We start from the raw sequence: 23,702 nt of genomic DNA, 5'->3' as shown, positions 1-23,702 counted from the left end.
TGCCCAAATGTACTGAATCTCACACACAAAGCCTGTAAATCAAAGGAGGAAAGTGGTGGAAAACGAGAGTAACAGAGCTCCAAAAGACACGGACTGAAAAATAATTTGCTGCTATTAGGGTCTACTGAATTCAACATATTTTCAAAAACACTACCAGCACTGAAATTCCTAGACAGCTCTTTCCACAAAAAGAAACCATTTCAGTCTTAAAAGTGCCTGATACTTCAAAGTAATTTTTTCCCTTAAAACCTACCTGTTACCACAGTCAAGAATGATTCTCAGAGAAATCTCACAGTAAACATACATCCTCGTGTGCCACATTTTAAGTATCTTTATATACGCAGCAAGTAGCATAAGACAGCTGAAACTCTTTCTTTCATACTGCAAAGACAGTATGTTTTACAAGAGAACCTAAAATACTTACAGAGCCAGTTCCAGCAACCTGCACACTCCTCATCAGATGGAAAGGGCTCAGTAAAAATTAACTTCAGTTTTTGGTAACTTTGAAGACAAATAGCTGAACAAATGGATGCAAGTTCTGATGCTTCATGATTTTAAGTATCACACAATAGACTGGTAAGCACTCATGAATCCGTTAAAACATTTAACAACGGTTTTTCAATATATTACAGCACTATTGGTTTCTTTTCTTAAAACACTTTTCTAGCCTTCTTTCTTATTTGGAATGCAAGAAAATGGGATGGCGGCATTTCTTCACTCCCTTTTGTTAGATTTCTTTTAAATAAATATGTAACTAGACAAAGCTCATATGCAAATGCAATCACTAACAAAGTCACCAGAACTGGACTCTTCACCTTTCATCTCTAAAACATTTGTCTGTCCATCCCCAGAGCTAAAACTCACTTGCTCCATGTGGTAATAATAGCAGTATACTCATCCTTGGCCAGTGGAGAACAACCTCATTCACATATTAGAGTTCAGCATGCCTCCCCCTACAACCAAACTGTACAGCCTGTTTTGTACATCTTTTCAGATTTTCAGTGGAACTTCATCTTGGACTTCAGTCAAAGGAAAAACTCAAACACAGGAAAATGCAAGGCTGGAAACAGCTTTTTAAGGTAAGTATCTTCATAGGTCTAATTTTAAAAATCTTAATTGTACCATTTATTAACCCAAATTAATTACTTATTTTAATTATATAACTGTCTTCAGGTCGGAGGCACATAAGTCCATTATCTAGATAAATCATATACATGGCCTACATTTCCCTTTATTTTTAATTTCCCTATATTTTGCCAGATCTGGTACAATGCTTTGAAGCACAGCTAAACACAGGAAATAAAACCACAGTTTCACTGAAACTAGCAAATTCACCAGAAAACTCAGTGAGAATAGGATTTCAGTTTAAGGGTAGGCCTTGAACCGAGAACAAATTAAAACCACAGAGAGGTTTAAGCCTAAATCAAGTTGAAAACAAAACAGAATATTTTTAAAATGACCAACCTCCTTTTAAAATATACCACCAGACTCTGCCAGACCTCGCTGCTATAGCTCCTGTGCCTCTATATACAGTGTGTACACATGAGCACAATATCTCTTTCAGATGCTCATTCCGAGTTAGAAAGGGGAACATTTCACTCACTAAAGGTGATTGGTGAGGTGAGGAGCTTTTATGGTGGGATTCGTAATAAAAAAATAAGTGTCTCATCTATGTAAATAGACAGTAAAGCCAAAGTAATCTAGAATAAGAGGTGAAGAGAAAGTTCCAAAGACACAGACAAATGGCGCAGCCAATATGAGAGAAGAAGATTTTCACTAGAAACTCTGAGGGTAATGCTGATGCAAAAATTGACTTTCAGAGTTATTCCATAGAAACGGATGTGGTCCACAACACTATGCTATTAGAGGGAAGGATAAATATTTTCAGGAATCTTTGACTGACTGAAAATGGAGAAATCATTTTTCATGTTGATAGAAGTGTTCAGAAGGGAGGTATCTGGAAAGCTGGAATGGTTGAGAGATGAAGTGTGTGCTAAAATGGTTGGAAAAGCGAGGTCTTCTCCAGGAATTGGCTAAGAAAGCATGTGTTAGGATGATAGTTCCTGGGAGTATGCCAAGAAAAAGAGGGTTTCTTCAAAGATATAACAGTTTAAACTACTGTTTAAGTGTTCAAGCCCAGGTTGGATGGAGCTTGGAGCAACCTGGTCTCATGGAAGGTGTCCCTGCTCATGGTAGGGTGGTTGGAAGGAGATGGTCTTTAAGGTCCCTTCCAACCCAATCCATTCCATGATTCTACAATTTTACATATTACTGAACTAAAAGCATTACTACTGTGTGCAATAGACATCGACTTAAATAACTAAATCAGCACTCAAATGGTTTTGAAAAAAGTTCACATACTTAAGCTTAAATATTTTTTCCTCTCCTCATGCTCTCCAATCCTCATATTACCTGGAGTGTTGTTACTTAGGGCATCGTTTTCTCCACTCCCTGTTTCTCAATACATGCCAAGTGAGATACATAAAAGGTGCACTCCATCTTGTCAGGCTGTGTCTTACCCTTGCTAACATTCAAAAAATAGAGAAGTCCTGTCTAAAACGAAAAAGACGAATGGCATCAAACTGAGCCTAAAATGTCAGCATGAAACATGAAATCAACTTCTTTTTCACACAACTTTGGCCATGTCAACATTTGCAAAACTTGCTGTTTCAAATAAAAAAAAAAGAGGGGTTAGAGCCACAAGATAGACAACTAAATTCCTTCAATCTGCTTCTCTGCTCAGGATCTCAGGCTTCAAGTGTCTACGTGGGCAACACAAACAAGCTCCTACAGGGAGGGAAAAGCCCACACTGCACTGTAGAGTGTGATAAGAAAACGTTCTTTATTTAGCTTCAAGTGTAAGGTAGATAAATATTTACGAGATGAACTCAGCACAGCTAGCACAGGACTCGAAACTCTGTAAATTCAAAGTTACAGTCATCACCCTGGACAAGGAATTCCTGAAATGGAGGCAAATTAAGAGAGTCTTCTCGCTCTCCATTAACAGATTTCATCGTGTGCTTATGGCACACTTGCTTTAAGTTTCAGATTCACTCTAAGAGTTAAACTACTGCTTTATTCCAACTTTATTCAGCCTCTAAAATCCTTTTCAACCATATACATATGCAGCCAAACATCTAATTATATTTTGCCATACAAAGTAGAATGAAATAAACACTTGCTTTAAATGTCATTATCTTAATTATGGTAATGGCTTCAGGAGAAACCCACGGAATTATGGCTGATGATATTAGTCTGCTTAGTCTCAGAAAATAATACACACCCAACAGCTACATAAATCTAATAATGACAACAAACAGCAGAGCAGAAAGGTAACTATTGCTGAATCCATGCTAACAATTCAGTGAATGCTGCTAAAATCAGTGGATAAAGATGTTCTTTTTTTCCAATGAATTAGAGTTCAGCCTAGCTTTTCAAGTTTAGCCAAGAGAAGAGTTCTTACTTTTATCATGATAATACCAATGTTGGTTTTCCTGCTTGTAACACACTCCCTGCCTGAGGGGGATAGATCGTTATCGAATGAAGCAGATTCTGAGAACAGAAATCTAGAAATACTTTCCAAGAGTTTTCCAGCCTGTATGCAACAGGCTGCACTCTGCCATGAAAGATAATGGAGGAGGAAACAAAAATTTGAGAGATGGCAAAATTTGGCACAATGATAAACATGAAGGATCCATGACTAGAGGAAAGAGAAGGGAAAAAGAGATTTAGGAATGCCTTTACTCTGTGTTGATACTCTTGCTTTGCCCCTAATCTAGTGCCATTGTGCTGTTCCTCTGGCAAATGTCCCCTTGGGATAACAAAGCATGAACACCACGAATGATGCAACATCTTGTTGCTTTTAGTTTAAGACTTTATTTCTTTCCTTTTAAGAACTACAGTAGAGTCGGCTGCAGAAATAGATCTTAACAAATTAGTTTCAGTTCACGTTAAGTTCATGATGGTTTCTTTGCTGCTGTGATACAGCAATCATTGTGTACTGTGAGGGACATACCCTGGACAACTGGGGTATATCCACCCAAGTTGTCCCATATCTACTGAATAAACCTGATTTCCTTAGGATGCCTCAGAGGAACTGTACAGTTCATGCAAAACTCCCTCGAGTGTGTGCTGTTATTGGGAACTAATGAAAAGATGCAGATGTGCCTCTTGCTAGTAAAAGGAAAAGGCCTTTGATCACACTGTACAAATGGATGGCACTGTTGTCACATTTCAGAGAAAGACATCAGTAGCTCTCATGCCATACAGCTTTGTGAATCTGAGAGAATCACCACCTCTCTGTAAATACCTTGATTTCAGTGTCACCTGCAACTGCTAAATGCCTGCTTAGCATTAAAAGGGCACAACAGCTGCTAAATAAACCTAAAAATTGGGGGGTTTGTTTACACAATAATGAACATCCCCCAAAACCGCACTTCTTCCTTCTCTTCTTTCCAAGGACTTACACTGAAATGCAGAAAGCAGACTAGACTGTGCCTCATATAGTTAATGATGAGATTTTATGCTTCCAGCAGCAAATCTTAGCCTGTTCAAGAATGAAGAACAGCTGTTTATCTATGAGGTGTATTTTCTGGATTGCCAGGGATGTTATGAATCGTATACTCCAGCAAAGCATAAGGAGATACAGTCTTCTCACCATCTGGGAACCTCCCCCTGGTGTCATTTAAAAATAGGTTACACAAAGGGGGTGCTAAGGGCAAAGCCCGTGATAACAATGCACAGGAAGAAACCCCTTCAGTTATCAACAGCCTGTCTGGCCCTGACAACAGTCGTTGCTGCTGTTCTTCAGAGGTCACTGGAATGGGCAAGGCTCACTTAAGAAATATTGCGTGAACATACAAAAAAAAAGCCATGAATTTTACAGCCTCATTATAAGAGACAGCAGATGGATGCACGGAGATGTCAACTACTTTGCAAGTATTATGCCAAAGGATATTTTAAGGAAGGACTTCAAGGGTTTAGCAAATTTTAACAAATGTTTTCAGGGAGAACAAGGGGAATAACTCACAGGGTGCACAAAAGGTCTTATTTCAGAATAAACTGAGAGGCTAGCCCAGCTGAGGAGGTGACTTCCCAGTGTGGAATCATAAGGAAAAAAGGTCACAGAAAGGAACACATCCATCTGCTGTGCTAGAAAAAGGCAGTACAAAAAAAAAGAAGAGTAAGATGGCCAAGGCAAGAGATAAGGATGTGACCTTTACAGTAGCATCCCAAACAGATAAGAAGAGGCCACAATTCAATTTGTGAGATCCAGAATTAAAAAATAAAGATAGCTGGGAAGAAAATGTGAGATGATGTTTGAACTGGAGTTTCAGCTCTGTGGCCAGCTGAGGGGCAGCAATTTAGGTTGCAATGACCAGTGAAGGAGACAGAGATAATTATTTTGGGAAATGTGACTGTTTAGGAGCTGAGGCAAGGATTGAGAAACAGTAAACCTCATGCTTGGGTAAGAGAGCTCACTCTCACTTCTGTATGTGATTTAAACAGGTTTCTGAATAACAGACAGAAATCACCCAACCTCAAAACAGCAGAAAACCGCTGCTCCCTCTCCCTCAAAAACTAATTGGCCTGACAGCACTGGTACAGCTTTCTAACCATACAGAATTCTAACACTTTATTGCTAGGAGAAATGGTTTCCTGAAAGAAACTCCCTGAATGCATTAAGCCTTATGTGTTTCAATCATAAAGATGCACAAAGACCATGAGGGGAGAGCGATGTATTTTAGGCAATTAGACACGAGATGACATAGCTGTCATTGCTCATTGACTGCCTTTGACAATATCTACTGCAAATGGCACAGATCCCCATGGAAGTCTCAAAAGCTCACAGTATTTAATCTGCAGGCATTTTAATTAGAAATAAAAGTGATATTTTCTTCAGACAGTCTGAGAACAGGGTGAACAACAATGATTCAGACAGCTTTAAAGCACTGGAGGATAAGGCTGTCAACAGGTGATACACTTTGTGCATGCTCACAAGCCATGTACACAGCTTGAATTTCAGAGGACTGAACGGAAAAATCAGGAATATACTTCTAATGGTACAAGAAGGGGGTGTTGTTTGATTCATTCTCCAAAGAATCTGAATATCTTGTTTAGGTCAGAAACAAAAACCAGAGGAAAGGGGGGGGGGGGAATCATATGAAAAACCCCAAACAAAAAAACCCACAGCCCTGTTCCAGGACATGTCTAGAACAACAAGTCCTGTCTGGCATATGTTATGGCGTGTTATTGAACAGAAACACACTGTGCCCACATGCTGCTAACAGAGAAGACCCCACCAGTAATTCTGGAGTAATTTTGCCATCCTGTGGAAGAGCTCTGAGAAATCAGCTTTGAGCGAACATGTAACAGGAGGGGAGGATGGAACCAACAGAGAAAGCTCTAACCTACAGCACTTGGCACTCAGCAAGTGTGTTTCCTAGGCTGAGGATGAAACAAGCCCTCATCTCCGTCCCACATCAGCAGCCACAGGCCAGCAGACTGGTGTTTACGATACAGAGCACGTGCCTTGGGTGTTCAGCCACGGCCCTGCTCTTTCCGCAGTCAGCCCTTGTGCCTGCAGAAATCAGCTGCCAGTATTTTAAAGAGAGATGTACTCATTGTGTTCCATTTCCACATTGATACAGGTTTTGCTTTATCCAGGCTACTCCATCCTTCTACCCCTAGAGAGCCCAGTGTTGATTGGCTTAGGTGGATTCTCCCAACAACTCACAGCTTCAACAGCAGCTGGTCATTGCCAGCCCAGCGGCAAGTAAAGAGGGTGCTGCTCTGCCATACTGAGGCATTAGCCCTTCATCATTAGTTGCCACTTTCCTCCCCATTTTGTAACAAATTTCAGACAAATCCTGAATTCTGCATCAAGCAGAGATGCAATTTACAAAAGTCACTATGTTTATTCCAGCTGTGCCTTCTCTAGGAAAGGAAATTCCTCGCTTCTGAACAAGCAAACACCGAGTCACTGCCAGTGTCTGGGTTTTGGAAGTAAACATCATGCATAAACATGCATGCAAACAGAGGGGAATTGTCCCACTGATTTGGCATCATATTTCCCTCTGGGATCAACTATGCACTACAAGATGAACCAAGGGAACCATGTAGTTTTCATAAATAGGGGATTTTCAATAAAACCACAAGGCTGCTGCTCCTTCTGTGGTTTAGGACTCCAAGATACATCTGACAAAGGCTTTTAACAGTTAAGCCATTCTTTCATAACTTAAATATTGAGAAAGTGGGGCATGTGGATAAGCCAAAGTCCAAGCAGATGAGCAGCTTTGTGGTAGACTATAACTTAAATTAAAAAATGACCAGGTTGTTCCCATGACAGGCCCAGGTGTAAAATTTTTGCAGACTTCCAGCATATTAGAATATTAATTTCTAACAGAAAAGCACTGCAGAGGGGGATGAACGCTGAACAGCAGAATCGCAGGCCCAGCAGAAATCTTTGGGATTGTTTTTTGTCTTAAGCCCAATAGAGTTTCTGCTTCTTCAACAATTTTCGGTTCACCACTCTATGCTGTGTTTCTCAGCAGCACAGGCCTCAAGATTTTTCCTCTGGAGAAATCTTGCACAGATTGCTCGTACCAGTCCAGCCACAGGCTGAGCAATCTGTTCTGGGTTTTTGTTTTGTTTTGTTTTTTTCTTTTTTGGCTTTACCGCAATGAGCTCTTTAAAGGTACCACAAGTTGTTTCCTTCTACACCAGAAAACAAAAAATTGCCCTGAAATTTTAAGTTCACCCTTTGAATTTTTAGTTTCCCACCAAGAAGTACATGCTCTAAGTGGATGTTTAGCTAAGCAAACAACAGCAAACATAGATTGCCACCAGCAATTTGAGCATTTATCATTTTTGACACAATAATTGCAGAATTTACAGCCATACAGGAGTATAATTTCGATAATAAATTCCAACATGAATTTCTAAAAACATCTTTTCCCCTGTTATAGACCCCAGACATTTTAGCAGTCTAAGGAACTTGTACCAGGAATCTTCATGCAATCCAATGACAAGTATGCTTAGCTCCTGTGTTTTCTTAGATCTGCCAACACAAGTCTGGTAGTTTCTTGGTATTGCTGAGAGGTTGACAAAGAGGTCTGCCCTCCTGCAGCAGTCAAAATCACCAGCCCACTGCATTACATGGGATGCAGAGAACTTCCCATTCATTCCCATAAGAGAGACATAAAAAGGCTGTCAAAAACTACCTAAGAGGCTTCTAGAAAAGAAGACTTGAAACTTGGTGCATCCCGGTTTTCTAATGCACAATTGACACAACACTGATGTGAGAGGAAAGGATTTTGACCAATGGTTTGTCCAAGCCTATACCATTTTCCCATTTTAAAAGACATTTAAAAGACAAGAATGATGCTCCCATTTAGAAACCCCAACAAATTTGAGAATCAGAAAGGACCTGATCCTGCTGGCATCACTGCCCCACACATTGACCATGAACTGGTCCTGTCACCATCTGCTGTCTCTCAGGACTCAGCTGGTAGCACATGGCCACAGAATCTTTTTTCATGCCCAATAAAATGCAAATTGTTGTTCTCAGGGATTACCTGCTCTTAAAAATGTAAGGATGAAAAACTAGGTAGCAAGAGAACAACCAGCATTTTGAAGTACAGACAGATGCTTGTTCCTAATCCCATGTACCTTAGGACAATCTAACACTGATCTGTGTCAGAAGTAGGAAGGAAGCTGTTCCACTTTTGTTGACAATAAGCATGAACTGGTTTTCCATAGAATAGTTCGGGTTGGAAAGGGCATTAAAGACCACCTACCTCCAACCCCCTGCCATGGGCAGGGACACCCTCCACCAAACCAGGTTGCTCAAAGCCCTGGCCTACAGTTTTTAATGTAGAACCACAGGAAAAAAAGAGAGTTGTCTTAACTAAATTAAACTTCATATAACAACATGTGCTCATCAGGCAATCTTCAAAGTCACAAAAAACACTCTTTTCTAATTCTTTATATGTTTATTGATACATCTCTGAGCATGCAGCTAAGCACTTCTCATGCCATATGTTGCAAATGGGACATTACCTCACAAGACAAAATATGTTTCTTTCTCTCCTGTAAGAGGAAATGGCCAGTGATCGACCATCATTCCAGATCAGAAGGATAAGTTATAAAGCATACTTGTACAAAGGGGTTTTCCTGGTGGGTTTTTTTTGGGTGGCTTCTTATTATTTTTGTTCCCTCCTCGAGGCACAAAAATATATGCTTTTAATGGAAATTAAATGAAAGTGAACATGGATTTAATAATGAGAGAGAGCAGAGGGAGAAATTCACATAATTCAAAACTAATTTTGTGATATCCAAAATGTTTGGAATATGTTTTATCTGCATTACAGAACTTCAAGCTGTACTAAGTTCCCCTACCCCTAACTTCAATTGTTAGCTCACTAAATATTTTCCCAGAAGGAACATGAATTAAACATTAAAGAAAAAAATTCCACTAAATACAGCCTAGAGAAAGCAGGTGCAGCTCTTAGAGAAGTGCCTGGCCCCATTTCAACTCGATGGTGTAAATTACATCTCCAACATCCATGTTGTTGGCATTAGAGTAAATTACGAGCAATTCTACAAAATCAAAAAAGTTACGCTGATGTAAATATACGATAAGAGAAGGGAGACGTGGGAGTGGGGAAAGAATGATGAGAAAAAGTGAGTAAGCATGGCAGAGTAATCTGATGTATATGAACAAACAAAACCAGTATGAGTTATAGGCTCCATTAATTCCTTTCCTCCCTATATTTACTTTTTTGCCTAGAGGGAATATAACATAAAGGAGAATTCCTTGTTTCAGATTATGCTTCTACTATCCAAAACAAAATTTCCAGAACCAACATGAGTCTGGAGACTTAAGTAATTGGACCCATACATCACAACGGGTTGTCAAAACAAACTTTTATTCTGCTTTGCAAAGCTGGTTGTTTCCGAGTGAAGACCTCGGAAGGGACCGATGCTAAACAGAGCTGAATGCCCCCTACAAGGTGCTAAGTGCCTCGAATGTCCATTAAACAAGTGCGAATTGAGAGCAGCCAGCAATTCACAAGAGATGCTAAAATGCTTTGCAACACCAGCTACGGATATGTCAGATCCTGAATGCTTTTTGTTGTTGGTAGTTTGGTTTTTGTTTTTGTTTGCGTTTTCCTTTTTAACAAGGTCTGCGTGATGCTACTTTCATCTGTGTTCTTTAGAGGTGAAGGCAGCACTGGAAATGTGCTTGTACACAGCACTCTGCCGTCTTGTAATCCCCTCTGGTTTAGTTCTAACTGGTGAGCAGGAGCAGGGCTCCTCTTTTGTCATCACCAACCGGCACCACGGGAACTCAGCAGCTGAAGGAGAATTGGGAAACCCTGTTCTTCCCAGCACCAGTATTTGGCCTTTTAGAGAGGCGAGGGCTCCCACTGAGCTCAGGCACATTTCTTGGCTCCCAAATTCCAGTGGGTGCATAAGACATCCTGCAGGAGCCAAGGGCACCCTCCATGCTGCAAGTGGCACCTGCGACAAGCGCCCTCCCTCTCCCTGCACAAGTGAGAGGGGACCTGCTGCCTCCAACCATCAGTTCCAGGCTGAGAGGAACTTCATTTGAAGACATCTGGGACCTATCCATCCTATTTACACAATGGCAAACAGCATGGGAAGGGTGATCTGCATTAAAACCCAGATATTTAGGCACATCCGACAAGGCACTAAGTCCCTATTTGTGACATGGGACAACTTAAATTGCTGGATGCTGATTGTTACCAGTCCAAACATACAAATCCTCAAACTAATTTACTATAATCTGACATTCAGAACTGCCTGGCTATGATGGAGTGGGGGATTTTTTCCAAGGAAATGCAGAAACAGACATTGGTTGTGGTGGGTGGCATAATGCAAGGCACTTTCATCTTGTATTATCTGAGCTTGTCACATTAACAGAAGTACTTATTTCAATTTCCATGGTTTGGAGCAGCCAAAGGGAAACTTGCAGCTGATCTAAAATCACGAAGTAGCCTGAGTAGCTTTAGAGCAGGCACAGTATTTTCACAAAGCAAGTACAAGTGTTTTCTGTGAATAGAAAAAATACTGTTGTGACATGACAGACCTGATCTTTAATTGCCTATGTTCAGTGCATGAGCATTTGTCTGACATAATGAACATCAGGAATAAAGCAAAGAGAATTGTGAAACAAGGGGTAGACACAAAAACTACTTCAATGTCAATAAATGGACTCTGAACAATTTCTTGCCCACTGCTATTACAGCAATCAATTAGACATTTCCTGTAGGATGCTGTAATACACAAAACAAACACAGCAGCAGTCAGGCTCACTAAAAGAAGACCTTTAAAAAAAAAAGAAGTGACAAAATTCATTCCCTGAAAACCCAGGAGGAGGAGGGAGAAAGAAGAGAAAGGAAGGGGGGGTAAAGAGAATGATCTCTCTTCAATTTGACATCTTATTAACATAAATTTAAATCTAAGGAAAATGTAGGATGGGATAATTCCAAATCCTAAGCTGCCTGATATAACATGATGGGGCATTGAAAATATCCCTTTCTAAAACATTGGTTCTAATTAATTGACTTCCATTTAGTGCTTGCCAACACAAAGCTTTGTTAAATCTCTTCCCCTCTTCAAAGATCTGTCAAGGAACAGACATCTGTTCTTATGTTTTTGTTACTCTAGAAACTATCTGACTTAGGGTAGAAAATGGGAATTGGTGAGACAAGCGCAAAAATAATTGGGACCTGCATGATCTCTGTTGGTATGAACATCCCAAACCACAACCCAGCCATTAATAATGTAAACTGCAAGGCTTTGGGAGGCCAAGAGCATCTCCTAGGACACATCCTGGCACACAGTCATGACCATTTCAGAGACAAGCACCTCTGGGAACATCTGCATTCAGGAGCGGTATGTGTATGAGCCTGCTTGAGATTGAGAGTGACATGAGGCAAGTGCGAACTTGCAAAGAGAAAAGATGGTGCAAACAGAGAGAAGCTGAACAGGATCTGATGGGAACGGGTTCATAATGCTTGATTGTCTTAAAAAAAATAAATGCCAGAAAAAGGATTTGTTAAAACAAAGACACTGAACATTCATTGTAAGACTGGAACTAGATGATCTATTACAGAATTATATTCTTTGACAACCAGGTTTTAAATAGCCAGAATGTAATTTCATACGACACATCAACCCTACTGGTTTACCTATGATGCTCTATTTAAAGTCCTAAGGTGCATTTAAAAACCCTTATCTACTAAAATCAATTCCCTGATTCTCTTTAAGTCAGAATTTGGCACCTGGCATCACACCTGTAAAGGTGATTACACTTGTAACGGGCCTGTGAATCCTTGGAAAGGAACATGCAGCTCTGCAGCACCAGGAGCACAGCTTGGCTTACTCCTTTCTCCCCCACAGCTATGTGAGGATAGGCACAGCTCTCTAAATCTATGTTAGCAGATTAAATTAAAGCTCTAGAGGGCAATTCAGCAGCCAGATTCTGGCTAAGCAGTTGGAGATGGACACATGATGGGAAAAAAAGGCCCCAGCCTCACTGCCTGACTTTCTCCTCTAACCAAAAGTAGGATGGAGAGAATTCTGATAAATAAAATAAAAATGAGAGAGAAATAATCTAGCAGTATGGGCTTAAAAAATGTATTTTGCTGAGCACTCCATCTGCTTTACACTGGCCTTGAGCAGTGGGAGCTGAAGAAACAGGAAGGATTTGTAGGAGTAAACACAGTGCAGTGCTGTGGAAGAGGAGGAGGTGTTCTGCAAACCTGATGGTGTTACCTGTGGTTTTAAGAATAACTACTAAGCAGCTGCCTAAACAGTGGATCATATCCTATCTCAGCCATAATGCAGTACAAGAAAGAAAACCTCACGCTCTAGAGATGAACTAACACAAATGAGAGCACAAACCCCATTTTTTCCTCTGTGATTTGTTTTTAATTACCATAAAGGCAAGATACTTAGAGATGTGTGAAAATAAAATCGAGGTATAAGACACACTGAATGCAGGACGAATGTCTGGAACCCTCCACATGCTAAGCCTGTTTATGACAAGTAGCATAAGAAAAAAAGCATTTTAAGTAATTGCTGCCATACCCAAGTCAATCAGAGACTGCATTTACTCTCATGGGGCAGGTGTCCTCATATCAGCTTGGCAGACATAAGTTATGACCACACATGTACACTGGAAGCACAAACTGGTAGTCACTGAAATTACACTTACTCTACATATTGGTATAGAGTTATTGAAATGACTCTTTTAATCAGGGGTTCTACAACACAGGATGCTATTAGTCGAGACAACAACAATAATGAAGGTTAAGAAGTAAACCCTGACCTAAGGAAGCCACTGACACCATTCCCATTGGAGTCAGCAGAACTGGAGTCGGCCTACCATCCCTGCTGCAGACAGCTTTTGAATTTTGATTTTCAGCAACAGCAGATACAGCAGCACAACCACGGTTGGACAGTCAGATGAGCTGAATGCAAAATATGTATGCATAAATCATGGGAATCTAAATAGACTGAACTCTCAGTTTTAAGAGTACTAGTATTTCATAAATCTCCTGGGTGAGTCAAGCTCAATGGGTGTGTTTTACCTCCTAAGCAAGGAAAGATAAGTACTGGATTATGATGATATAAGAGATTTTCAATTCAGTCAAGTTCTTCGTGCGATAAGGTTAAAGAAAGAGTTCAATTAGGGTGCAACATTCAAGTTAACATGGAGATAACAATGGGCAGGTACTTGTTACCTGATTAGCTGAACAAAAGAAAAGTGAATATTTGCAAAGGGAAAAAAAAAGGATTTGGTAAAAAATAATTAATCTTGAATGCCTACGCAAGCATAGATGACACTTGATAAGTTCAGTCATTAGAATTGCAGAAGCATTCTTTTTCAAGGAATTTACTTCACTGGGATTTCTAGACTCACATGCCTTATTCTCCCTTTCCTTTAAAAGAAATGCGAGATTTTTCACAACAATCTGCTCAGTAATGAGAATTTAATGAGTTACCGTTATTTGTTTTTTTGAGACGCTCAAATAAAGTGAAGGATAGCAGCAAATATAATATAGAAAATAACTGATAAATTCCATTGTCAGTATTTTCACTTTGATTAGTAGGAAGTAAGAAAATGTAATTAATTCTCACAATCTATACCTACATATAAATGACATATTGCCTAGGGCAGATAAAGAAAGAATTTATCGGGGGTGTTCATATTTCTCTGATCATGCAAAAGGCAAATGTCTCTTTTCAGCATTGCCATGAAGCAGTGAAACAGAGCAATTGCTGTTATTTATCACAAAAAATAGAAATGCCTCCTACATAGAATTACGTTGTTCCTAATGAATAGTAGTTTCATTTTTCAAATAAGTACAGGAGTGTGTCCCATTCTTCTGGGTATTTAAGGAAATGTATGTCACGTGCAAACAAACCCATTCTTGATGAATATGGTTTTACAGGAAAGTATTTCCAGGAAAATGTTGCACTCAAAGTATTGTCTCTGCCACTGTAAACCTGAATGGGAGATAATACTGATCACACAGTATAATTTAAGCTTTTGAGCAGAGAAGAATGCTACAAAGCCAGCATAGTAGCCTACAATCTCCCAGTAAGGCGTGGAATGCTGTGCTGTCACTCTAGTACTTGGGTTCGTGCAGAGCTCAACATATTTCCAGTTACAAGCTGCTGGCTTCTTAAAATGGGATGCTCTTGTCAGGTTACTTAATGTCAGGTGACTTAAAGCTCAGTCAGGCAGAGCTGGAGAGCAGGAAACTGCCAACTATTGGGCTATTATTAGAGAGAAAATCTTGTGTGTTCTGTTTACAGCGAGCAATATTCACCATTGCCTGGGCAGGCTTTTGTCAGGCTTAAAACTTTTTACAAATTTCCAGCATTCACTGACAATAGTCTTACTCTTCTTCTTAAAAAGCAGGACAATGAAATTCTAGAATCAGTCATCACTCAACACATTTGTTAAAATGGCAATTTCAGAAGCTGCTGTTTCTGGGGGTAACACTGAAGAGCACAATTCCTGAAATATATCAGAATTTTCCATACTCTGTACTTTGGGTATTGGAGTGTTGCTTTGCAGAAACTCAGTGACTCAAGAGTCTCTGACTACTTACCACCATTAAAACTTCCACTTCTATGTGTTCACCTCTATTTGCTAAATTTTGGGGTAGAACAATAAGGACAGAATATCAATCACATTAAGTGTTGCTTCCCTTCAGCAGCAATGGAAAACCAGCTAATAAAAGAAGGTCACTTCTAATGGCTTGACTTTGCAGAAATTTCCTCAAGGGCAGTGGCCTTATACTGATGTAAAACGTCTTCAATATTAAGGATCACTCCTGAATAAATACCTGGAAAGCCATTGCAGCTCAGGTGATATGATAATCAGATGAAATTTATTTGATACTAGCTTTTCAGTTCTTGGTGCTGCTAAGGGTGCCCGTGACAGGATCTGCTGAGCTAACCCTGCACACAAAATTAACTGATAACTCCAAACATGGGTAGGATAGAGAGCTAATTGGAAAGTCCCCTAGCATTAAATAATTCCCATCTGTCTTCAAAAGCATAGTATCAATCACAGCGACTGCCGCACTGGCCTTCCTTTTCTGGCATTCTCCAAAGAGGAAATGGGAAAAGTACAGAACGTATAAATCATTTTGATATAAAAAGAAAGTGCTTAGGCAGCCATGTAATGAATCCCGAGCATTGTCATCTAGGTTAAAGGCCATGAAAAGTTTTGTAAGGTCTTGAGTACAAACAGTATAGAATAATGGAAAACCAGTTTATAGCTTCACAGAGCAATATGGAACTCTATCTTAAACAAACACATGAGCTAAAATATAAATAAACCCATAAACCAATAACCAAGGTAAGATAAGGACTAAGCTGTATGTCTTATTCTGAATCTCATTTTGGTTTTTTTGTTTTAGCAGCAAGTATTGGATTGCCCCTTAGATTAGCCATTTGTGATTATTTCCATATTTTGAAAAATGCCTGGGTTGTTTTCAAAGAGTCCTTCTTGCTTTCCCACTTATTAGAAAGCAGGAACTCAAGCATTCAGTGGAACTCAGAATCCAAACGTGATGCTATCTCAGACAGTACAGGACTGCAGGTTAGCATTAATCATGGAAACCATACAGAACAATTATCAGATAAAGAATGAAACGGCTTGTGCCTTGTCCAGAACAAAAGCGTGCCCCTCCCTGCTAATAAAATAAAATATAAACCAGGTAGGGCTGTTTTTAGAAATGAACAGGTTTTCTCCATCCTACTCAACACATGCCACCCTGGACAACTTCTGAGTCATGTCAGCAAATGTTTGTCGTGGACTCTGGACCGTCTGTGTCTGTACCCTGATTATTTGCATTTGTGGTTTCTATACTTATGTTTATCTAGAACCAGCACCTCTTAATGCGAACTTAGAGATGACAGATACCCTAAAATACACGTGCCCTTGAAGTAAAAAAAAAATTTTAAAAGTTTTGTTGGTGGCTTTCATGAAGAAAAAGAGCTGATGTCAAATGAGATTCTGAAGAGATGTGCAGATTCAAGGTGGGTCATGCCCTCCTATCCACAGCCCCCTCCTATCGCTGCCCCTAGGGACTGAAGATATGGGCATCCTCATATGCCCAGTCTGGTGGTTTATCCTGTTTGCATCAAGTTATATGGCAGGAGGGGCAGAACAAATGATCTTTAAGGTCCCTTCCAACCAGAATCATTCTATGATAATGAGATCTATTCCTACATTTGCACCTATGATGTCCTCAGTAACAATGGTTTGATATTTGCCAACTAAATTAAAATATAAATTTGCATATTAGTAATAAAGCAATGCAAAAGAATATTTGGATGTTGGCTTTCAGGACTCTTGGAAGATTCCATGGCCAAAGGATGATGCAAACAATAGACAATAAGCATGAACATATTAAGGAAAGTATTTAAAAAGATACAAGAATTTGACTTAACATAAAATTATCATGAGAGTAAGTACTGATTAATTTTTTAAATTTAATATAACGATGCTGATTTCTAATATAGTTTCCATCAAGCTGATAAATATTCATGTTACTTTAACACTGTCACACAGAGACGAATTAACATGACATACAGCTCACCAAGATGCAGGGTCTGAGCATTAAATGTATGCGTTAGAGAAAGGGCATTCAACTATGACTGTATAACTCTCAGCTCCATTTAGTGTGGTTTAAGAAGAGATAGGCAAAGAGCCAAGGATATTTAATAACAACATTAACGAGGGCAACAAATTTTATTTCTGTTTTCTGCAATGTAGCAGCCAATTCTGTATTTGAGAAGTTATAAAGATTCCTGTCTAAGCTGTGGACATTGGTGGAACGCTTACAGACCTGCAGATTACTTACATTAGCTTGTAAAGCTTACATTTTCATCAGTCCTATTGAAATTATAGATATTTTTATGTACCTACTACTCTCTCCTGATTCCTCCCTGTAGCATTTTCAGTGATTGACCTTTAGCATATTCAAGTATACTTTCATAGTATACTAAGTGGATTTCCCCAGCACTTCAGGAACTTCCTTGCTCCTTTGCCAAACAAGTGAAAACAGACTTAAACATTTCTGCTACTGACACAATGTTGCCAATCAAGTGGGACAATCTTATTCAGTTCTTGGGATACAAACCAAGACAACACCCGTAATGCAGGATTAAAAATTTAACTGCATTGGAATCTTAGAACATCCCAAGTCAGAGAGATGTTGGGTGGACAGATCCCTGAGACCTGTGGGATAAATAATACAGAAAGTCCCACCCTGCATTAAGCTATGAAAGTCTCCAACTCCATGATGTAAAGATTGACTGAAATAAATTTATTCTACAAGATCACACTACCCAAAAATTGTTTTGATGGATTAAGTCCCACAGAAGGCATTAAGTTGTATTAGGAATTATCTGTGTTTTCACCTTCATTCCTAATAATTTAAGCTATCATAAGCTCCATATCACATGCTTCAGGTAATTTGATCGCACGTTTATACCAAATCAGATAAAATCTGTGCTTCTACTTGATGCAGTAATTCACAGATCTAATATTTACAGGCATAAAATTGTGGTCTAAATTTAGTTCGAATTGTTATTCACCATTTAAATCTAGTTCCAATAGCTATTTATCCAGGCAGCAATTTCTCTTGCTTTTCCTTATTTCTTCAGAAACTCATTGATAATTCCTCTCCACATCACCAGTAATGATTCTGAGCTCCATCAAATGCTCACGTAATGCAAGTGTGCACACAGTCAGTCTCAGGAACGCTCAGTGTCAGGGAATCCTTCAATATGGGCCACAGAGATGCTTAGAGGGCTGGAGCACCTCTCCTATGAACAGAGGCTCTGAGAGCTGGGACTGTTCAGCCTGGAGAAGAGAAAGCTCCAGAGAGACCTTATAACACCCTTCCAGTACTTAAAGGAGGCTTATAAAAAACAGGGAGAGAGACTTTTTACAAGAGCAGATAGCAATAGGACAAAGGGGAGTGGTTTTAACTTAAAAGAGGGGAGATTTAGATTAAATGTTAGGAAGAAATAAAGTAGAAGGTAGTGAGGCATTTGCACAGGTTTCCTAGAGAAGCTGTAGCTGCCCCATCCCTGGAAATGTTCAAGATCAAGTTGGACAGGGCTTGGAGCAACCTGGTCTAGTAGAAGAGGTCCCTGCCCATGCAGTGGAGCTGGAACTAGATGGACTTTAAATCCCTTCCAATCCAAACCGTTCTATGATTCCGTAACTATGGAGAGACAGGTCTGCATAGAATTCCTTTTCTAAACTCTCAGTCTGAGGGTCACTGAACTAAATGTACATTAAGTATATGGAAGAAATGGATATTTATGACAATTTTTAGTCAGGAGGGTTTAAAATTGACACACAGCATGCCTTTCAAAGCCATAGGCTAAAAATACTGTACCTCACTTGGAGAGGACTTCCTAAAGAACAAGCAATAACTTTTACTATTAAATAAAACCTCTAGTCTATAAAGCTTTTGTTATACCTTTCAAAATGTAATTTTTCCATGAGTGCACTGCATCAGTAGTTACTCATTGTTGTGGTTCCTTTTATTGAGCTCAAAGGTGTACTGGCCTTCTCTGCCAGTATTAAAGGCACCACAGTAATTGCTGTAGCTACCTAGGATAAACATGACAATTGTCCTCAATTTTCATTGCGTCTTACTTGCATTCACTTTTAAATTTGGCTTTTGATCACAGCATCACTAACTACCCGTTTTCACTGCTGCTGGAAACTTTTAAAATTAGTATGTTTTCTTCTATTTTCACTCTAATTTCCACTATGAAATTTAAATTTTGAGACTGATGAGAGTTAAAAAGAAGCTGTCCTGATCATAGAATTGTGAGACTGAGGTGAACAGAAGTGGTAATACACTTGCAGTTGAGGGATGCATTTCAGTGTGTACATGGTTGTGGGCTGTGATGGTTTCACTAACTGGGGCATTTGACTTGTCAGGAAAGAAAAACAGATTTAGGACTATCACAGGGCAGAGTTGTTATTCTTCCTCTGATACTCAGGATCCCAATAAAGAGACCAGGTGAAAGGAGACAAGCAAAAAGGCTTGTAACTCCCCTGGAGATTAGCTGAGCAATCATCAGTCTTTACCTGCTCTTGACAATGCTGAGGGAAAAGTGAAGATTGGAACTGGCTGGCTGTAGCTGTAGGGCCCATGAACAACTTTTCCAAAAAAAGATCTGTCTTTCCCCAAAGCAAGAAAGGTATCTCACTTTCTTTTGATGACACAGATAGCAGATACCACACAGGGAAAGTAAGCTTCATGTGCACTCACAGCTCAAGAGGAAAGGGGAAACTAAGGGGAAGAGGGCTTAAGGGCAACCAGGAGTCAAATGTCAGAGGTAAAAGAGAGCAGTAGGATCTGTCTAACTCTTTCCTCAAGAAAAGCACAGAGAACTTAGTTTCTCTCTGTTATGGAGTGCATACTAAGCCCTTACAAGCCCTGCAGTGTACAAAGCTTATGCCAAGTTATGGCCTTGTAATATACAATCTAGCCTGACATTTAATCCCACATAAGGGACTTGTAAAAGCCTTCACCCGAGCGCCCAAACCAATGGTCCCACAACATCTGGCTGCAGTCTGGCTGACGTTATCACAAGCCACACAAACAAGAGCAAAGCTCATTTCATTTGGATGATGGGGTCACTGGCATTTGGCAAATGCTATGCTGAGCGTTATTGATCATACACAAGGAAAGTGGTAGAACACAAGGATGATGAAAAGTGGTTTGGCAACTTGACAAATGTACTGCTTTTTTGAGTTGGGTCCCTCACCCATACGTGACATCTGCATGCACCAGTACCTGAAGACAGGGTGGCAACAGCCTTGTACAGAATAACATCAATCTTTTTGCCAGACCTTTTCTTTCTCAAAAAACCATAGTAAACAAGAGAACCTGAAATTACACACTAAAAGTCTACAAATTCCTACTGTATAGAGCCTTTTGCACTATTTCTCATCTTTAATCCATTATTTTAACTCATTTAAAACCCATGTTTAAAATACTCTGAAACAGGCAATCAGCACTCTGCTTTTCAGTTGTCTAACTGAATGTGTTACTTGAAGAATGTCCTACTATTTTTACTGTCCATCTTTGTACCAGCTGTGAGAAACCACCAGCTTTGACATTTATTTTAAGATGTAGATGTTTGGTGTTAAATGAAGCTGTATTTAGAAAGTAAGAAAGTTATGGAAGAAGTTCATAAAATATTTGTTAGCAATTATTAGGCAAACAATTTCTGTTTACTATGGTGCTTCTGATGACAATCAGAAACAGGGGAAAACCTCCTGAAACCATGAAAAGTCATGAAATTGTCATTGTGCCATAAATCTCCATTCTCAAGGAAGTTTTTCAATTGCCAGCTTTGCCAAGTGGAAGATATATTATCTGTTCTCACAGCAGGATTAGAGAGCTATATCAAAACACTTATTATCTGTGGGGTTTCTTATCCACATTCTTTTACTGTACCTTAAAACATCAGCTTATACCAAATGGTTGTTGCTTAAAACTAAATTACTGTGTGCCATGACAATTTCAGGTTTCTTTTTGCTGGCTGAGAATTCAGATCCTGTTTCTGTAAACAGGATGTACTGCAAATATTGAGATAAATCAGAATCATTAAAAATAAGCTTGGAAGTAATGAGGGACATTCACTAACTCACGAATCTTCATTGATTTGGGATCTACAAGGGAAGAATGACCCAAGATTCATTTTGCATGTGTAGCGCTTTAAAGGCTGATGTGGTCTATACAAGAACTGTAAATACTCCACAGCACTACTCAATGCTTATGTAGCCACCGAATCTGAACTATCTTACATTTGCACAAATGGTCAGGAAGACTTTTAAATTTTGTCATGTACTCCACTGAACAAGATTGGTAGCTTCATGTGAGCTTTTATTGCAAAAAACATGACTGCAGGGATATTTTTAAGCCAAAATTTCATTACCATGCCAGAAATTCTCACAGTACTCTGTTAGCTCTGTGATCCTAAAGAGATGCACATATTTCTATACTAATCTGTCGCCCAAGTGTAGCTTTAAGTCACTTCATCTTCCACAGAGTTACAGTCATGCAGGTGACTTAGCAAAGCTCTGGTAGGTACAGCATGGCAGGGTCAGCCTGCCTCTCTCTTTCCCTTGGTATTCAGATTTTTTGGCCATTAAATTAATCCCCTGGTCTTCTGTGAGGTCTGAGTGTGGGTTCCCAGCACTGCCTTCCCGGGCTGGCAGCAGCAGACAGTGCCCATGGGCCATGGTCCTTAATAGCATAGAATCATTAAGGTTGGAAAATACCACTAAGATCATTGAGTCCAACCACTAACAAGCAGCTGAAGAGGCACAGCTATTTTAGTAAACCTGATTGGAGGAAAGGGGGATGGTTTTCTCCACTTCAAGTTGCACTTTTGTTCCTCCACTTGACTGTTGACACAGAGAGTGTTATGAGAGGAACAGCACGTGTGAAATGCTTTCTATCAATAAAGGAGAAACATCAGAAACTTCCTGAAAAAAAAAGCTTTTCTTCTCAGTAATGAAGATGATGACAGAACTAGCACAGCATAGCTCCCAGTTTCTCTAGAGTAGATTCAGGAGTCCTGCTGCCACAGAAATCAGGGCACAAATCAATCTTGTGAATGACAGGACAAAAGTCCCACCAGGACATGTATTTAGCAGCAGCTGTAACTATCAGAGATGCTCTTTCTAACACACTGAAGATTAAAACAGGTCTATGCTATCAATCTGCCTGGAGAGACTCAACGGGAGAGAACTGGGTGGTGCTGTCTCTCTGCATGAGATGATGATAATGTATAAGACAACCTGGACATCATTATTTTAAAATAAAATAAAAAGGTCAATTTCTTCCCCTTATTAAGTAGATAGGGAGGAGGTGAGGAACACCTCCACAATTCCACAAGGAAGTCCAGCTACCTGGTGCTGTCCTTGTGCCCTTTCCTACAGGAAAGACTGATGGACCCACATGCCCTGGCACTGGGATGCAGGACACTCCACTGCAGCTCCCAAATCCCTCCTGAGCTCACTGGAGCTGCTAAACTATCACAGATGTAGTAGGACAAGAATAAGCAGTCGTGCCCTTTCCTCATCCTATTTTCTCCCTTTCTTAAGATCGGAACCTCCAGGACAGGGTTTATGCAATCAAGGGTGTCTATGCAGTATCTGATGCTTTTGGTAGGGAGTAAAGGTACTACTGTAAACTAAATAATAAGAAACTACATAAATGTACCCTTAGAAATTCTATAGCCTGGTTTGTTGATTTGGCCCTGAGGATTCAAAATCCATCACAAAACTTCCTCTTCTTTTGCTTTGCAAGACCCATTTAATAGTAGTCACAATCTATTTTTAACAGGAAAAATAGACCCAAAAAATTCGTCATGGATTCAACTGAAAACCATGTTTTAATATGAATCATACATTTTCTAATCCCCCCCAAATTACATTATTCTCTGGATAACAAATCAGATATTCTTTTATTAGCATATTTCATTTCTAAGCCTTTCAATACATAGAAATAATATTTTTTAGCAAAAGACAGCTCTTAGACAATGAAAAGATATTAAATTGTAGATTTAAAAATTTCCTTTCTACTGAAAGTCCATATATATTTTGGGAGAGTAACAGAACAATTGTGCTACCTCAAGATTCATTAACTGCTGATCTCTCCCACAGACGGGTAAGAGAAAATGAGGAAGGGAACCTTTTAAATATTTCATTAACTCTGATATTCAATTATTATAACAATGCCACTCAGGAGGGCTTGCACTGAATTTCTGTTAGAGATGGGGATTTTAAGAAAATGGTAACTGACCAATTTGAAGACTCACAAAATTGTTTTTCAGTTTGATTAATAACATATATTACTCATCCTCCCTTTGGAAACAGGAAAAAGAAATGTTTATATTGCATTAAAATTGTAGAATTTGAAGCAAGGTCACTTCAAAACAAAATTGGAAACTTCCCTATTTTTACATGAATAATGACAGATGTATGTATGATTACGGTATTTTTCCATAATGGAACATATACCAGAAAAGGACTAATATTTTTTTCTTTCTTTAACCTCACCAGAGCCTGCTCAGGTGATACAGGGGCTTTTTTTGAGATTGTT

General features: G+C 39.4%; 1 protein-coding gene across 3 annotated transcripts in view; it reads right to left on the bottom strand.

Annotated features, from left to right (window-relative positions):
• MACROD2 (mono-ADP ribosylhydrolase 2) overlaps positions 1 to 23,702 on the bottom strand; it is an 840,112-nt gene that overhangs the window by 180,475 nt on the left and 635,935 nt on the right. The gene's annotated exons all lie outside the window — the stretch shown is intronic.

This window comes from Manacus candei, unplaced genomic scaffold (assembly GCF_025592945.1).
Source record: "Manacus candei isolate 608988 ecotype Guabito, Panama unplaced genomic scaffold, ASM2559294v1 h1tg000035l, whole genome shotgun sequence".
Classification (NCBI taxonomy): domain Eukaryota; kingdom Metazoa; phylum Chordata; class Aves; order Passeriformes; family Pipridae; genus Manacus; species Manacus candei.
This window is presented reverse-complemented; position numbering and strand designations above follow the sequence as displayed.